Genomic DNA, 18,124 nt, shown 5'->3' with positions numbered 1-18,124 from the left:
AAAAAAAAAAAAAAACAGAGGGGGGGGGGAAAAGGGGGGGGGGGGGGGCTGCAGAGGTTCCAGCACTACTCTGATCTCTAGCAGATTAACTGGGATCTGAGCCACCTCTCTTTCTCACATGCACACACACGCGCGCGCGCACACACAACTATTTTATGCGGCTCTGCTCTGGTGCTGATTGAATCTTTGTTTTCATCCTCATGATAAAGGCAAATCTAATCTCCGTATTGGCCAGGACTGAGGCTGCTCTTGAATATGATTATAGGAGTGCTGTCAACTTGAAACTGGTCAATTTGACCAAGGTGAAACAAAACCTCTTTTGTTGTGCTCCCAGGTCCCCGTCAACAAAATACTTTTCTTTTTTCTTCTGCTGCTTTAATGTTCCCTTCCCCACTTCTGTGTGTGCAAGAGGGAAAACCAGCATGTGAGTAGGTGTTAGCACAGCAAGGGGTTTTCATTGAATGAGACTTTTCTCCTTCTGAGTGTACACATTTCTGGGAGCAACAGCAGAGGTAAATTACCTGCCCTTATTAGTTTCCTGACAACTCCCACAAAGAAGATGGGATCTCTTGCTTTATTCTCTTCCCTTTGCCTTTGGCTGTTCCTTCAGCCTGGTCTCTATGTAGAGCCCGATTCTGGGGCATGGAGGTGCAGTCATCCTCCAGTCTGGGCTCACTGACTGTGCCCAGTTTCTCAGAAGTCCCAGGGAAGGCCCCCACTCCCAGCCCATCTGGCTTCATGAAGACGCAGGCAAAGGGGTGAAGGTTTGTGCAGGATGTCCCTAGCGCTCCATGGTCTAGCATCCTCGTTTGCCATTCAGGCAGTAATGGGTATTACCTAGCCTGCCCTCTTCTCCCTTTGCTGTAATGGACTTCCTGGTCCTTCTCTATGGTCCTGACCAGGATACTCCAAAACCACCGTCCATCACACTGATCCTAATTGCCTCCTTTTTTTCTGGGTCTTGGGCAAGCTTTTTCCCATCCCTTGTGGCCCAGTGCCCCCTGGTTTCACCTGGGGTTTGACTGAGATATGGATATCTGTATAGTATAAGAAATGTGTAGGGATCCCCGGGAGCATACTGAGATATGAGGACCTGAGTATATTGTGTGCATCTTCCTCTGAGACAGCTGGGGTTCTGATAGCAGTGAAAAGTCAAAACAGATTAGCCTACTGTACTGGGGGAATACCTGGCTGGGGAGCAAATGCCTTTTGTTATATACTTAATTAATCATCTTTTCAGTAGGATTCAGTGCTATATCTCTGCTCCTGTCTGAAAGTAATTCATTATTCCTTCACATACTTAGGGTCTGGTTTAAATGGTGGGCCCAGCTCAAAAATTTCATAGCCCAATCATGGCAGGGGCTGCCATTTTCCTGGCCAGATCATGGTGCAGGGGCAGGAGCTGAGGGGAGGGATCCTTCTCCATCTCCTGTGGCTGAGGCTTCCCCCTCATCTCCACACCCAGCCCAGGACAGGGAGAGCATGGTGGGAGGGTGGTACAAGGGAGGGCCCAGCCTAGCAGTACCTTTGCTTTCCTGGCCTTGGTCTGGCAGGGGCTGGCAATGGGCCAGGCTGAGTGGGCAGTGGGCTAACGCCTTCCCACTGGCCCTACTGCCTCAGGGGCTCCAGCCCCCTCACACCAACCCCTGCATGCAGAGGAGCCCGGCAGGCAGTGGCTCCCCCCAGCACCAAACAAACATGGGGCTGGGATGGGCCAGACCAGGTAGGTAGCAACCCGGCCCCAGCCCAATAGCCACCATCACTGCCTCTGCTTCATGGAGGCTGGCGATCTTGGGGGGACACTGCTAGTATGGAGGAGGAGGGGTTATTCTTCTCCTCTGTGCCACTGCCATTGGGGAAGGCAGCCCGAGGAAGGAGCATGCTGGTCAGCCCGCAGTCTGTCACTCCAGGCTCGAAGCAGCACCCCTTCCCTCCTCCTCTTGCATCCCATCTTGTTGCAGTGAAATACCATGGATATGGCTGCTTGCCGGGGAACTTCCCAGCAAATGGTCATATCATGGTATTTCCTTGCAAATTGCATTTTTCATGAAAATCATTTAATTACGTGATTTTCGTGAAAAATGTGAAATCGTGATTTAAATCAGGCCCTACTCATACTCTTCTGAGGCATGTAGTATTGTCCCTGTGCTATAAATAGGGAGACCAAGACACCTGTGGCATCCATTGACCTCTGATGAGGCTGTGGAGCTCAGCACAAGAGTGAGCATCTGAAACTGGGGTTTTGAACACTGAAGCAGTTTAAGTTAAAGGCCAGTTTTAAGAATTTAAGTGTGAACATTGTCATTGAACAGAATCTAGCTCTCTTCACTCCAAGTGCTTCACTCCAACCAGCAGACCATCCTTCTCTGTAATTTGATTTCTTCAACCTCAAGTTTTCAAGTTTCAATAGGATTTATGATGTCTGACTATGAAATTAAGGAAACTGATCTGGAAAACTGTAACAGGAGAATGACTTCCATATAACGACAGACATAAAATCAAATAGCTAAGGTCCAAAATTTAAATTACTTTACATTTGTTTACTTTAGTATGCTATTTCAGTCTGCCTGCCTGTTAATCCAGTGTCTTTTGTAAACACTGGCAATTAAGTCATCTGTTTATCTGCAGGATGTATTCCAGCTTAGAAATGCAAGCTCCCACACAGCACTCTGCAGAACAGGTTCAATTTTTTCCTGAAAAGTCTACCTCAAAGGTTTAGAGGTGAGTCTATGATATTGTCCTTTCTGCTGAGATTCCTAGCAGGGGTACTTAGCATCAATTGCGATGGTATGTTTTTTTTCTTTTGCTTTTAATGCATTTGTGTGTGTGTGTGTGTATTAAAAATGATACAGTGTGATAAGAAACAGTCTCTGAATTTTCAATATCCATTTGGAAAAATCTCTCTCTCAGAGAAATGAGTAAAAGAAAACAACAGGTAGCGTAGGCCCACATACTCATACTACAAAACCATTCAACAGAAGGAGTGCAGGATGACTAACAAATCTTATTCTCAGAGCCATGCTGGCATGACTGATGGTGATGACGTACAAACAAGTAGCAGTCCAAAACAAAGAGTTATGTTAATTCCACTTCACCAAGATAAGGCAATATTTGTAAGGAGGGAAGAACAAAACTGATAAAGAAAATACCCTAAGTGGTACTTGCAAAATCACTGAGGATATTTTTATATGTGGTCTGGGAGTGAGGGGAGAGCATTTTAATTAGAGTGGCTTCAAAATTGCAGCAGGGGTTCTTTATCTAAAGCTCATCAAATGAGCTTTAATTAAAGCACTCCCACCACCATTTTGAAGCTCAGGGACACTGATACACAAGATGTGGAGGCTGGCTGGAGAACAGTAACTACCACGCTCCAGCAGACTTGATTAATCGATTAATCCAGCTGCCTCCCGGCTCGTGTATAGGTACCCTGAGTGTTGACCTAGCTCTGCTCCCACTGAAATCAGTGCTAAATCCCCATTACCTTCAATGGAGTCAGAGTTAGAACAAGACAGTGTTTTGAAAAGACCATCTGCTTTGCCTTCAGACTATTATGGAATTACTACAAACAAATTAACAATTTAAAAATTAAATAATAGGAATGGGGTGGCAGCTCTGCTTTCATTTGGTTGAAATCTAACCTGCTCCAGTTTTGCCAAGTATAGACAGTCAAAAAACTTAAGGCTGAATCTATTCAATCTTTGCACTTTAGTCTAAGCTGTGTAGATTGAACTAATAGGCAAGTGAACAGACATTCACTTCTGATTTTGGACATGCAGACACATGCCTGCAGTGACAGAGGTCAGAAGCCAGGGGGAGTGTTAGAGCACGCCTCCCTGCTGAGCCGGAACAGCCAGCTTAGGCCAAGGTTAGCCTGCCCACCCTGCGAGGGGGGAGTTTGCAGGGGAGATACAAAGCATCCTGGGATACTGTGAGTTAACTTGAATCTGGAGCAGCTCTGAGACAGAAGTTCAATAAACTGATTTAACCTAAATCAGTTAAGTCAGATACTACATCCATCCAGGTTTATCTTAAACTGGTTTCAGCCATTTTGAAAGTGGTTTATGTGCACTGAACATCTGTTGTGTTATAGATTTGAACTGGTTTCTAATCACTTATACCAGTTTATGTGTAATTTCCATCTCTAGCCTCAGGGTAGTTATGGCTCATTCATTCCACCCTGGCAAGTCAAAACAGAAATTTGTTTTATTCTGTAAACGTAGACTGGTAATATGTTATAGATAACATACTTCAAGTCCAGCAATGAAAAAAGGGGGGCTTCTTTCCAAAACTTTCCACCTACTGAAAATCTGCCAGGGCCCCAATTCTCTGCTCAAGAGTGCACTTAAACCAGTGCTTAACATTAAGCAGATACTAACACACTTCCGTAAAAGGTCTGCTTTTAAGAAATTGCCATTCTGCTTTCCCAAACCAGGACCCTGAAAGGAGGAATTGTGTGGATGTGCACCACTGTTCCAGAGCAGAGTTACTCAGGTGTATTACTTTCTTGGGTTTTGCTTTTATTATGCTTTAATCTTTCATCACCTTTAAAACATGTACAGTGTTCTTGACTAACCATTAATGATTGAGCGGGCTTGAATGTTTTTTTGTTTGTGTATATAATTACAATGTAACTTGCTGTTGCTTAGAATACACACCTGATGGGACCTTCTCAGAATTCTCCTTTATAAAATGGGGTGGGGGAGGGGAGGAGGAATCTGCTTTGAAATTTTGCAGCTTTCACATTCAGGACAACTTACTTGCCAGAAGCAGTTCTGCAAAATGTTTGGGAAACAAAGTAGACCATTTTAAAACACAAAAGAACAGGAAATGTTTCCAATTTGCTGAAATGTATGTTGAATTATCCTCTAGCCTCCTCTCCCCCTCCCTCCATTTTTCAGTGAGCTCTGATCCATTCGGTTTTCATGTCATATTTTTGCTTCTGGACAGTAAGTCAAGAGTTCAAGCTGTACATTGGAACCTGGATTAATACACAATGCTGACATTCAAGTGTGCGATGATGGGAGAGCTCTTCACCTTTGGATAAAAATGTAAAACATGGTGCCTAAAGCACAGTTTTCGCTGTCTGTGTTGATATTACAGGGTCTTTAGTGTTCACTTGGACCTCATTCAGGAAAGTGTAGGGGAAAATTCAGGTATCCTGGCCAACATTTCTTCTCACAATTAAACAGGTTTGGATGCCCAGAGCTTTTGCATGTAAGCTGCCATTCAACTCATATTGGCTGAACATTTGCTTACTCATTCATTGCATTGCCAGTATTTAACTAAATGCATTAGCAAAATACTTTGAAAACCTTGAGAATGAAAGGTGCTATGCAGAACCAAACCTTATTTTAAGTCTAGATCACACTATTATAAATAAGAATGTGTGGATTAAAGACCAGTATTCCTCTCCTTTCATAACACCTAGTTTTAACTGGATAAAATGCATAAAGACTGTGTAATTTGCCATTTTAATATGGCTACTAATTGAAAAACTGGAACCTTTTCAAATTTCAGAGTTTTCTATTGAGTCCCACAGTGTAAACCCTCTTCCTGAGCCTTTGGGTTCAAATTGATGGTAAAATTAGAAAGCCCTGTTTTTATGGCCAAGCATTAAAACAACAGTTGTCCCCATGAGATTTCTGCCCAATATAATGAAAATCTCATGTGTGGCTGATTTTTTTGAAACTTTTTCCATTTTATGCTTGAATTTTGTGGGATTTAGCTCTATTCAGTTCCAGTCTGATTCATTCTTGATAATAACCTTTTCAGCCTATGCCCTACTTGTTCTAAATACAGCTTTCTTTGTAGAATTCAGGGAATATTAATCAGAGAAAAAGATATTTTTCCACATTCATAGTGACCATTTAGTGCACTCTTACCAACATGCAATATAAGATCCCACAGTTCATTACAGAAAATAACAGGAGCAAAAACTCCAAATGGAAACTTAATAAATCACACTTCACTAGTTCTTTCATAACCTACATGCAGCACCTCATAACACAGAAATTGATAGGATCATCTAAAAATAACCAAGCCAAATCAGCATTCTGCTTCTCAAACAAATAACCCTTATGTTTGCAAAATCTTCCACTCTGAAAACACCAAAGAAAAAAAGCTTCTGTAAAGAATAAAGGAAATAACTAAATATTTTTTCTTTTTCTTGTTTTTGGTCAACTGTGTCCTTCTAAAGGCTGTTGGGAAAATCTCTCTCTCTCTCTCTCTCTGAACTATTGCATCCTCATTTTTTTAAATAATTTTCAAAAGAGCTCTAGAGCTCCTGTTCTTTTGAATCATGATATCTGGCTTGCCCTTTTCCCTTATAACAATCTCCCATTCTTATCTTCAGCAGATTCAACTTCCACAGTGGCAGCCTAACTGACTCTTTAATGTCTCCTGCCGTTTTGTACTTTTCTCCTCCTTTGACCATCAACCCTGAATCAACACTTCCATTCATCCAAATGGCTATTGAGAATTTACAAAGACCGTGTTTCACTCAGCATTGGTCCCCTGACCTCTCAGTATTTTGGTTACACCAAACATCTCATGTGTTTAAAAAAAATTCTATCACTTCCAGAAATATACTTTCTTTAAATAGGAGGTTCCACTGGGAACTGTGGAGTCTAATTAAATTGAGAAACTTTTAAGGGTGCACACCATAACTAACTTACCATCCAGTTTGCCATTTGACACTTCTGTGATCTCCGGTATAACAATGTATGCAATTTCTCTCTCACTGTCTGGTATTTACTCCCTTTCCTCCTTGAAGTCAATTGTTAATTAATTTTGTTTAATGTCTTTATCCTCTCCCTCCATCACAAAATTCACTTTGTCAGCCCTCATGGCCAAAATCTTCTTTTTCCTTTCTTTATCACATGCTGCTGAAGCGCCTCTAAATTAAGCCTCATGCAGGCTTTCTGTACACATTTTTTTAAATTTTTCTTTCTTCAGTTTTTGTCATCGTTCAGGTCGAACAACACTACTTTTCCATTCTCAGTAATGCCCATGCCTCTAGCTACACCCATCCATTAAGCATTTTTTACTTCCTAGTAGCACTCTCTCTTTTTGTGACTTCCTTCCCCTCACCTGCATCACCAACCAAGGAAGAAATCATTTTATCCCTTCACACCAAGCACGGGAGGCTGATTGGCCACCTTAAAAAATAGACAGCCTCTCCCAGCACTAGAGAGAATCTGATTTCCCTCCATCTGATGGTAGGGACAACCAAAGAATAATTCTCCCACTGTCATGGTGCTGGGAGCTGACACAGATCACCTGCCTACTTTCACACTGTTAAAGCTGGGAGAAACAGTGTTTTGGGGACAGGGAAAGCACGGTGAGGTAAACAAGGTAGTGCATGAATGGAAGAACTGGTGGGCATGAGTGATGGAATATGGAACTGGTGGAGAGAAATTTTGATTTTGTTTTTATAGGGAGAAGAGAGGTTGGGATTAGCAAAAAGTGGGAGTCGGATTTTCGAGAACACATAGCAATGTCTTGAATGCTGCACCTTTGAAGTTAATGGTGATGTTCCCATTGTCTTTAGTGGGAACAGAGAAAGGCCATTGATAAACACTTCTGAAAATCTTACTTTTACAGCCTACAGCAACATGATACGGGCTTTTTTATGAGTTTCTGGTACTAGAAGTTGATAAAAATAATAACTATGCCACATGTGGGTAGCAGCAAATTTTTGAATTAGTCTTTATTGTTTCTATTTTGCCAACACATTACTGATCTATCTGTAAAGTGAGCATAATAATCCTTTTTCTTCCCACGTGGGTGTTGAGATTTAATTAATCCTAAAATGAAAAGCAATAAGACAAAAAAATTGTCATAGCACTTCAGAACACACAACAGTAAGGTAAAATTACTCCCATTGAATAAATTATTTCTATTGAAAATAATATAATACTTATAAGACCTTAATCTTTGCTCTGTTTTATTCAACTGCTCTTAGAGTTCTAGACCCCAACATGCAGAATTCTCTTTCCTAAACTCGAACAACATATCTTCAGGAAAATATTACAGAAAAAAACTCTTAACAAACTAACATTGATTCACTCCAGTGAACTGGGCTAGCATTAATCTGCAAAACTGCTTTTCCCCAAGCAGTAGATTCTTTTATCCATCTTACTATTTAACTATAAGACATAAATAAACCACAATCTAAAATGTAGCCTACTGAAAACCTTTCTCCACCAAAGACCTATTACATTTTCCCCCCAATATATGATACACCAGAGACTTCTTAAAAGAGGAAACTTCCACTATATATATATAGAACATTAATGGTGCATCCAGTAAAGAAGCAGAGACTTTTGGCAAAATTCAGCTCAGTTATAGGGGGAAGCCAGAAAATTGTACTGAAGGGAGATGATTTATTCTGAATTTGGAGCAATAAAACTGAGATTAGAATGTACCTACTTGAAAGCACAATATTGGTTCACTCCTGGCCTTTTCTGGTTTCTCCTGTTTATACAATTCATGGTGAATCTTTGTAAGCTAACACTTTTAAAAAGAGTTTGTTAAACTCTGTTGTGTAATATGCATCATATAAGTATCTATCTATCTATCTATCTATCTATCTATCTATCTATCTATTTATATTTTTTTTCATCCCTGAGTGCAGAATTAATAATAGCTATGGATTAACTGATTGGGTAAATTAATTATAGTACCAACTCACAACCCAAATTAAAAGAATGCCTGGCTGGCTTATTTTTTCCTTTCATTTTTATAACTTTTGTGTATTCATCTGTATTTCCAAATATCGGCTTAAATATCAAATGAGAGTAGAGGTTTTTACAGTATTCGATCCTGGTTCAAATCACATGCTACCTTGATGGGAGGTAGTATATTAGTATCCTGAGATTTTCTGCCCTCTTCTACATTTGACATAGAAATGAGAAGTAGTTACTGGATTCATAGGAATATATTCATTCCTATACTGGTGCAGACACTAACACAGGAACTGATGGGAAACAGTATCCCCTCCCTTCCTTTGGGCTTTTGGTGACCAGTTCACCTCCCAACACAGGTGTGGCACCTTGAATCTTTTAGGTAAACTTTGGCTTCAGTGACTTTCATAAGCTTTTGCAGAAGCATATCATCACTGAGGTATCGAACTGTCCAGAGCACTTCCATGATCTGCTCCCTTTGCCTATTGCTTCCCTTTCCATTCTTTCCCCATCCTGGAATGCCTACAGAGATGATGCAATGGTAGCAAAGAATTAGTAACTACAGCTCTGAGACTGGCAGTAGGGTCCTCTTACCACAAGCCTAGCTCTAATAATTAGGCCCTAAAGGAGGAATTATGGTCTGCAATTTACAAAAAACTGTAAGTTCGCTAACAATACTGAATGTCAGTGTAAAGACTTTCTGATTTATGTTGGTATAATGCCATCTATATAGCACATACAGCACTGAATTGAATTAAAGCTACAAAGAGTTATTTCTTTTGGTCCTGAATGTTAAGAAACTTAAATTAATATGAGGTCCCTTCCAGCCTTACTTATCTATGAATAATGGTATTGCATTGTGTGTTTGGTTTTTGTTTTGTGGGTTTGGGGGGGTTTTGTTTTGTTTTCTGTACATTTCCATCTTTTGAGGGTAGAATATGCGTGTGTTCTGTTTGGGTTTTTTAAAGAAAAAATAAGCACCTCTAAATTACTATTTTCAACATTTAATTTATTATTTCTTTTGTAGTAATGTACAATAGCCTCAAGCAAAATCAGGGATCTATTCTATTTAGCACTATGCATGCATGCCCACCCACACGCGCACATGCACGCGCACACACACACATGCATGCACAGAGCTGATAATCTAAGAAGCTCAAAACAGAGAAATGGCCGGTGAAATAGGTAGCTCATACCACGAATGTTCTTGCAATGAAGAACGGCACGTGTCTTGTTCATTTCCTTTCTTCTTCATAAAATACTTAATTTTGATATATTGGTTGTTATTATTTATTATAGAGGCAGCTGGTAAGGCATATAGGAAGAAAGATTGGGGAAAAGAAGACGACAGTTATTACAGAGGAAAAGGTAAAGAGGAGAAATGGGAAAGGGAAAGGATATGACAGAACTGAGAGAGAGAAGCTAGTAGTAGTGGACTGAGAAGATGACAAAAATGTCTAGAGTTCAAGCAACTATTTAGTTGGTCTAATAAAAGATATCACCTCTACCAATATTTCTGAATAAAGTCCAAACAGTTACTTGCTGCAGTAGGGCATATTATCTCAGGTGGAACTATGATAATGTAGATATATTGCTTCTGATATGTGAGCCAGGCTGGATATCTTTATATGGTACTATCTTGTGTCATGTAGACATATGATTAGTATTAACGATGAGTTGAATACTCTGAGGATTCTTATTACTTTGTGACAGCCAGCTGCAGCTTGAAGGTTGTGTGGTGTCCTGATCTTGTTCCTAAGTGGTCCTCTCCTTGCATCCAGCACCACTTTGATCTTGCTCAGATTAATGTTGAGCCTTTCACAGACAGCTGCTTTCTGCTTTGGGGGCTGAACCCTCTGTTGACCTGGAAAAGCTCTGGATCAAGCCCTTCATGTTGAGACATCTGAAATAGATCTCCAAAGTGCCATCATACACGTCCTATTATTGGTAATTAAATCATACAGGGACACAATTATGACATTAAAGTGCAGGTAGCTGAAGGACAAAATCCTTGAGAATTAGCTTCAAGTTCCTATGTATAAAGAAACTGTATTACACTTGATCTAGCTCTATGTATGGTACTTTTGTAGACTCTTAATAAGCCAAAGCTTTCACAGATTACATTTCTATAAGTAATTTGAATGCACCTTTCCTCCACAGCATACAAATAAAACAAAAACTGCCCTATCCTGTCTACACATGGGTTTCTTTGTAAATTTTACCATGTCTCTCTCATCTGGTTAATAACACTGGAGACTTGATATTGGCATTGTAATATGGGTTGATAACAATCCACATATCCTCTAGCACTGTCTGGATTTTTATTTTATCCTTGACTCCTGACTAATTCACATTCTGTCCACTCTATTGTGTTGCTGCATGAATGCTTTCTCTGCAACTAGCTGATGACTATCCCGTTATTTGACCAGTAGAAACACTTTACTGCCTTTTTTGTACAAAATAGAACAGGATAATGTATCTCAGCCAAGATACCTCATTTTCCTGTGCTAAGTATCTCTGAAAATTAGTCCTGGTATTGCCACCTATTGAAATACCCATTTAGAGAAAATACTGTGACCACTACCTATAATAACACTCAGATTGGCTCTAACCATGTCCTTCTCTCTCTAGCCATCACACATTGCTAGCTACATAAATCAAAATCAGGGGCAAGAGAAGCTAATCATATCTGTACCAGTGATGTTGTCATTAATAAATCCAATGTCAGCCTCCCATAGATTTCTTCTGACTTGTGATTCTTAATTATCTTGAAGTACAGATAATTGAAACAATCCATTTGATATAGGGCAACCTCTATAACTGTGACTGTAATACATAATGCAGTGTTTTTAGGAATAATAAAATGGCTGTGCAAGCTGAGACATTAATCAGCACAGTTATTTTTAATCCTTTGGATCATTGAAGACTTCCTTAATAACACTGAATATCACTAATTCCTGATTTTTTCCTACTTATGTAATCTAAATACTGTTCTTAATGTGATGATTCTCCCATCATGAATAAGAGAACCTTTTCATTTAATTCTGGCATTAGCTTTTTGACCTAAGAAATTAGGAGATAGGAGGGCTGGAAAGGCACTTGAACTCTCCAGTGCTCAGTTTTTAATAGCTTTGCTAAGTTTATGAAAACCTAGCTGAACCTTGCTGAGTCACCTTGACATGTAAACATATTATACAGAATTACTGATAAAATGAGCACAAGTAGGAGGAAAGGGAATTGTATGGACTGAGTTTGTGTAGGTTGAAATGTAATAGTGAGATTGTCTCCAAGGACTCTTATGAAGTCACAAGTTGATATGATAGACCAAGAATTTCTAGGAATAGAAATGGATGGTTTTGCTCAATCAAATTGATGGGGCAGTAATGATTAATCCCTATGGTAGTGAATGTCTTTGAGGCCCCTGACAGATATTACTCATATATAACGTGTAACAAATCGTAATATGCCAACTAGCCACACACTAAAATTATCACAGTATATTTCCATGTCACAAAGACATTACTATTTCAACAAGCAACTTCTTTGTGGCTGATCTGCCATTTTTATCCAGGTGTAAACTGGTTTAACATTTGGCGTGTTACGATTTGTTGCACATTATAATACCTGCCAGGGGCCTAGAACAGCCCTGAAGCTCAGTCTGGGCTTTGCATCGGCTCTGCATCCCACCCCCCACACATGTAATCACACACTTACACAAGTACACATGCATGTGCACATATACACAGCTTAGGACTCCTTCACAGAATTATCTGATTTACAGGCATTTGCTGCCATGTGGACACAAAAATACAGGGGAATCAGTGACATCTTCAGGATATTAGGGTCCCTAATATCAGTTCCTCCAAAAGACAACGTTTTTGCCAGTGACTTCTGGCAAGATTCTTGAATATGTCTAAACAGCAAGAAAAACCTAGTAAGATGACAGACTAAATTGGTTGGATCCTGCGTTCCTTGTGATGTGCAAAGTGGATCCTCTCCCTGAAGGATCCTTTCATTCTCCCTGAAGGATTGTTGAGCCTTTTCAGGACTTTTTACTCAACATTCTTCCTTCAGAGGGGCTTTAGTGAATGTAAGTGCAAAGGTAGAATTATTTCAGAACGTATGATCACGTAATTTTTTTAATTCCATTTATGTTTCCTCTTTTGTTTTTCTTATTGTTGGTTAATACATGTTTACAAGGATGGTAAGGTGTGGATGCTACAATAAAAGCACAGCAAAATCCCTATATAAACCCACATTTAACTATCTGTGCTATTAAGTCATTTAGGTAATTAGACACTGGTGAATCAAATGCCCTTTTAATACAATAGATTAAAGTTGCCCACAGTGGTTTTGTTGCCTTATAACAGCTACTTCTGTCTCTCTTTAAATTATTTATTCTCCAGTATTTTCAGTAGATTAGATTATGTCAGTATTTGTTTGCTATTGCTGTTGTTCTAGTGGAAACAGTAGGAGGAAGTATCCGCATTAAAAGTCTGAGAGACATAGGTTCTGTTTCTGGCTATGCTACAGCCTTCCTGTGACAATTTAACTTTTGGTGTCCTCATTTTTCCTGTTGTTAAGTAAGGATAAGCAAGGGATCATAATGTTGGAAAAATTGTAACATTGGAAGTGAACACATGGGTCATCTAGTCCAACCCCCCAAAAATGCAAGGATCCATAGTATCCCTCCTCATACCAGTGTTGTAGGGCCAAATTTGTTAATGCTTGTAGGAGACTTTTGGATGTTCTCATCCAGCGGTTCTCAACATTTTTAGATTCAGGACTCAGGAAAGCTGGCTTGTGCTGCAGCCCTTCTTGATTGAGCCTTCACAGCATCTTCTGGAAACAAAGGTGGTGGGACAGGTGGAACTGTCCCATATGCCTCTGTTTCAAGAAAGAGCATGGGGGGAGGATAGACCAAGAGGAGATGTAGCATTAGTCAGCTCTCTTGCCTGATTCATATTTATCAGAGAATCCTAACAAGGCATGCTGAAGCCCTTCCTGGTGTACAGCAAATACTCAGCCCCAGTTGAGAACCCGGTGCCAACACATAGAGGATAGACAGGGGTGCACGTGCACCCCCTGAGAGCACCAATGCACCCCCTGTCAGGCTGCACTCCCAACTCAGGCGACGGGCAGGGAAGGCCGGCAGGAGTGCCAGTGCCCCCCCTGTGAGCACGAGCCAGGGAGTGCGAGTGCCATATGTAAGCCATGGTCGCTTCCAGAAGGCCCAGGAGCACTGCAGCCACTTTCGGGAGCAGCACAGTAACTCACCACTTGTTAAGTTTTTCCATGGAGGGACCCCACCTCCAGTCAACACAATTGGCCGCAGGGGATCCCTCCTCCCTAGTCGATGAGATCAGCCACAGGGGGACCCATGACTGATTGCTGGGGGGCCATGTGCCCCCCCGAATAAGGTGGCACCAGTCGCCCATGTGAGAACCAGTGCTCTAATGAAACACCCTATAGAGTTGACGGCTTAGAAATGGTATTTAAAGTTTTACTTTTTGGGAATTGGCTTATAGGTATGTGTGTATGTCTATCTGTGTGTGTGTGTGTGTGTGTGTGTGTGTACTTACACACACACACACACTCATACACTATATATATGTGAGTGCATGTAAGTGTGTGTGTATGTGTATATATCTACACACACTTATACACTATATATATAGTGTGTGTATATCTATATATAGCTCTCTATATATAGATGTATATGCATACATATACACACACCTATAAGCCAGTTCCCAAAAAGTAATATATATATATATATATATATATATATATGTATTAGAATGATTCAAAATGGGTAGGTAGTAAGGGTTATTTGATTGAGCCAACAAAAGGTACAAATAATTGTTACATTGTTACCAGGTCCTTGACTAAGGTAAATTGGAATGGCTACAAGGATTTCAACAGAGCTCTGCCAATTCACACCTCCTAAAGGTTTCATTCCTTACTTATTAACCACCCCTCCCCCCTAAATAAACTAGGGAGTGCATATATTCCAGAATCTAAAATGCTTCTAATGAAATAGGCCAAAGAGAGTTTGAGGAGTCATACATTTTCTAAACAAAATATAGGCAGTATAGAAAAAGATTTCTGTGCTCATCCATAATGACTTTAATGACTTTAATGTACTCTTATCCTATCTATATATTGCATTTAAGTTTTAAACATTGCTCTTCTAATGCACATAATGTTGGGGAAAAGTTATGATATGCAAATGTAGGTTTCCAAAGCACAGCAAAAGCTCAGTACTTTAGCCAAATCTGCCAGCTTTCACTGCACTAAGCTTTTTGCTAAAACTAAGACTTCTGTTTCCTCAGTCTTCAGGTATATGCGTTCAAAATAAGTATAGTATATTTGTTGCAAACCTCAGAGGAGATGCATTAATTTTAGGCAATTAAGGAAATAGAAATGGAACAGTTGAATGCTAAGGTACTTACCCTAGCTAAGTAAGGTCAGTAGCTTTGAGACCTTTTTCTGTAGCTGCAGAAGAAGCTTCAGGTAAAGAAGACTTACTGATGGAGAAAAAATCAGCTGACATGCAAACAAGTGAAGCTGGCTACTTGTGCAGTGGTGTGGAGTGCATAGAATGAACAAGTTTAAAATCAGGGAATTATTGTTCTCTAATCTGTTCTAGTTAGAATATATGGGGACACTGTGTAACGGTAGTAGGTGAACGTTTTCAAAAGGTTGATTTTTAAATTAACAGTGTTGCTTTAATGTTCAGCTTTGTCGGGGGGCCGGGGGGGGTTACAAGAACCTGTTGTTGTGGCCTAAATTATTTGCTTGACAAAGTCTTTTTTTTCAATATTCATATTAAATTATTATAAAAGCACCCAGGCAGACTCTTGCCTTTAGTTTTTACCCCAAATTCCCCTTGACTTTGCAGGGAGCTCAGTACACATTAGTGGGTCAGTTTCCAAAAGTGAGGTTCAGGAAAAGCAAGCAGTCTTTCTAATGACAAAAATGTTTCAACCATTTTGTGAAGCTCTTCCATGCTTCAAAACTAAAAATTTGACAGGGATGAACATAAAAGCTTGTCTCTTGGCAAACTCAGACGTCATCCTGTTTTTTCCATACTGCCACTCAAAATAAATAGGACAAACCTGTGGGCTTGGCTGTGCTGCCTGTGACCATATAGGAAATATCTGAGCTAAGTCTAAACAGACTCAGAAATGGAACCTAGGTGTCTTGAGTTCAAGTATTCCACCACTGTCAGCCGTGTGAGGATGTCCTGTGTTTTGTATACGTCTTACGGGAATGAATCTCAAAGGAGAGATTTGGAACCATACCAGAAGATAAGTGGATCTGAGAATTTGCAGGGTACTTGGGATGTTCTTCTATATGACTACATACATAGTTCAAATATTTATGCAAAAGGGGTTTTCTTCCCAATTTAGCAATGGAGAAAGAGCTAATCTAGATTCACTGGCTGTCTTCAAAGTAGACTTTAATTTTCATTTGCCACAACCCCTTTACTAATTGCATAAGCTAGTACATGCATGATCCGGAGTTTTCTCTGAATCCCATAATTGTCTGGGCATCAGGGCTCTTGTTAGAAATGTTCAGGAAACTGCTGTATGTTCTCATATTATACACATTATACTATGTGTTACACATGGTACCTTATATGAGCCCATGGTATGGAATAAATCTGCTGGGTTTCAGTTTGTCATGGCCTCACCCTATCACGAGTTATTAATAATTAAATGTGTAAAGACCGTGTCCCACTTAGGTTCTGAGAGTGGGGACTGGGGGAGCAGGAGCCTTACCCACACCAGTGAACAGCAGTCAGAAATGCTGGAGTTGGCTGCTCTAGAGCAGTGCCACAATTGCCCCCTGCCCCTGTGGAATCTGCTCCCTGGCGGTATTACCACACTGGGCCTCCAGAACAGCCCCAACTGAGTGACTGCCACTATGGATGCTCTGCCCGCCCTGGCTCTGTTGCTCTTAAGGCACCTGAAGCTGGGAACTGATTTGGAGTCCCAGCATGACAACACTACTGAGGCACAGACTCAGTGGGGGTGATGGGTGATTCTTGGGCCCCTCCTCCTAATTTGGTACCTGGGATGGGTGCCCTTCTCACCCACCCCTAGTTACTGCTTACAAACATCAACCTTTGGAATTACGCTGGTGGGCAGCCATCTGGCTCCAGTGTGTCTAAAGAAACATAGCTGTGGAAGTGGCATCTGGGCCAAGGAGATCTAAGCCTCTGTGAATGCTAAATTTTAGTACATTTATCAAGAGGCTTTGGTCATTTCCTACTCAGCATCACCCATTATCCCATTTCTGACTAAGTCATTGCTGTATGTGCCAAGCCATCTATTGAATTGCTTTTATAGGGTGCTAAAGGAGCAGCTTTTTCATGACAGTAAATAATATCAAGCCACTATGATTCTTTACTCAGAATGTAGGAAAGAAAGCTCTTTACATACCTTAATTTACTACCTATCTAATAGTCTGGTGACAATCTGTATATTGTTTAGTATACTTAAAAAAAACAAAAAACTATCAGGAGGGCACATGACCAGAGTCCATACTTGTCTCATGATTTGTTCAAGCAGCACTCACACACCCACCTGGCCTTGTGACTAGTCAAACACTGTTTGCAGCATGCTGTTTTAATATAAGAACTCTAATAATGCTATGAGTTTTACTACTCACATCAGATATATTATACTTACAGATAGCATTGAAACAGCTAAATTTATTAGCATGGCAGTTGGGAGTTCTAGTGCAATTTATTTATAAAATTCATTTACAGAATTATGGAAAAATTAGACTGGAAGGAACCTCAAGAGGTCATCTCATCCAACTGCTAGCTCAAGGCAGTATCATCCCTGTCTACATTATTGTAGATAAGTTCCACCTGTTCTTAAAAACTGAAGGAGCAAACCCACACATACAACTGCTAGGCACAATACCTGAAAAATGAAAAATACCCCCTAGTTCATCCTATGCAAAGCAGGGCACTGCTAATATCCTGCCACTGCAAGGGCAGGAAGTAGTCCATTAAAATATGCTCAACTTATCCAAGGAACAGGACCATGCTACCAACAGTCTGTACCAAACTGACCGGAGGGTAAAATTACTTCCCAATCCCAAATGTGCCGATCAGTCTGACCCTGAATGGAGAAGCAAGACACCTGCTAACGAGGAACCTCTGGATTTTCTAAATCCCAGCAAGACCATCTTTACATTCCGGTCAAAATCCTCAGCCCTGGGCTGTGGCTAACACCTGATGCTTCAGAGCAAGGTGCAAAAGATCGCAGATACCAGCAGCAATCAGAAAGGAAAGTTGTTTCTTGGCCACACATGACCAGCAAAAGCTCAGGAGCATAAGAAAACTAAACACCTTCCACCGTGGGTGACTGGTGCCTCCTGAGTCTGGGGGGGCACCCGCAAAAGCCAGCGGCAGGGACGGG

At 40.6% G+C, this 18,124-nt stretch overlaps 1 long non-coding RNA gene across 1 annotated transcript in view; it reads left to right on the top strand.

Moving 5' to 3' along the window:
- The window catches only part of LOC102386585, a 76,783-nt gene that overhangs the window by 23,924 nt on the left and 34,735 nt on the right, over nt 1–18,124 (top strand). The gene's annotated exons all lie outside the window — the stretch shown is intronic.

The sequence above is a fragment of the Alligator sinensis genome, unplaced genomic scaffold, assembly GCF_000455745.1.
Source record: "Alligator sinensis unplaced genomic scaffold, ASM45574v1 scaffold373_1, whole genome shotgun sequence".
Taxonomy (NCBI): Eukaryota; Metazoa; Chordata; order Crocodylia; family Alligatoridae; genus Alligator; species Alligator sinensis.
Note: the sequence above shows the minus strand (reverse complement) of the source record. Positions and strands in the feature narration are given on the sequence as shown.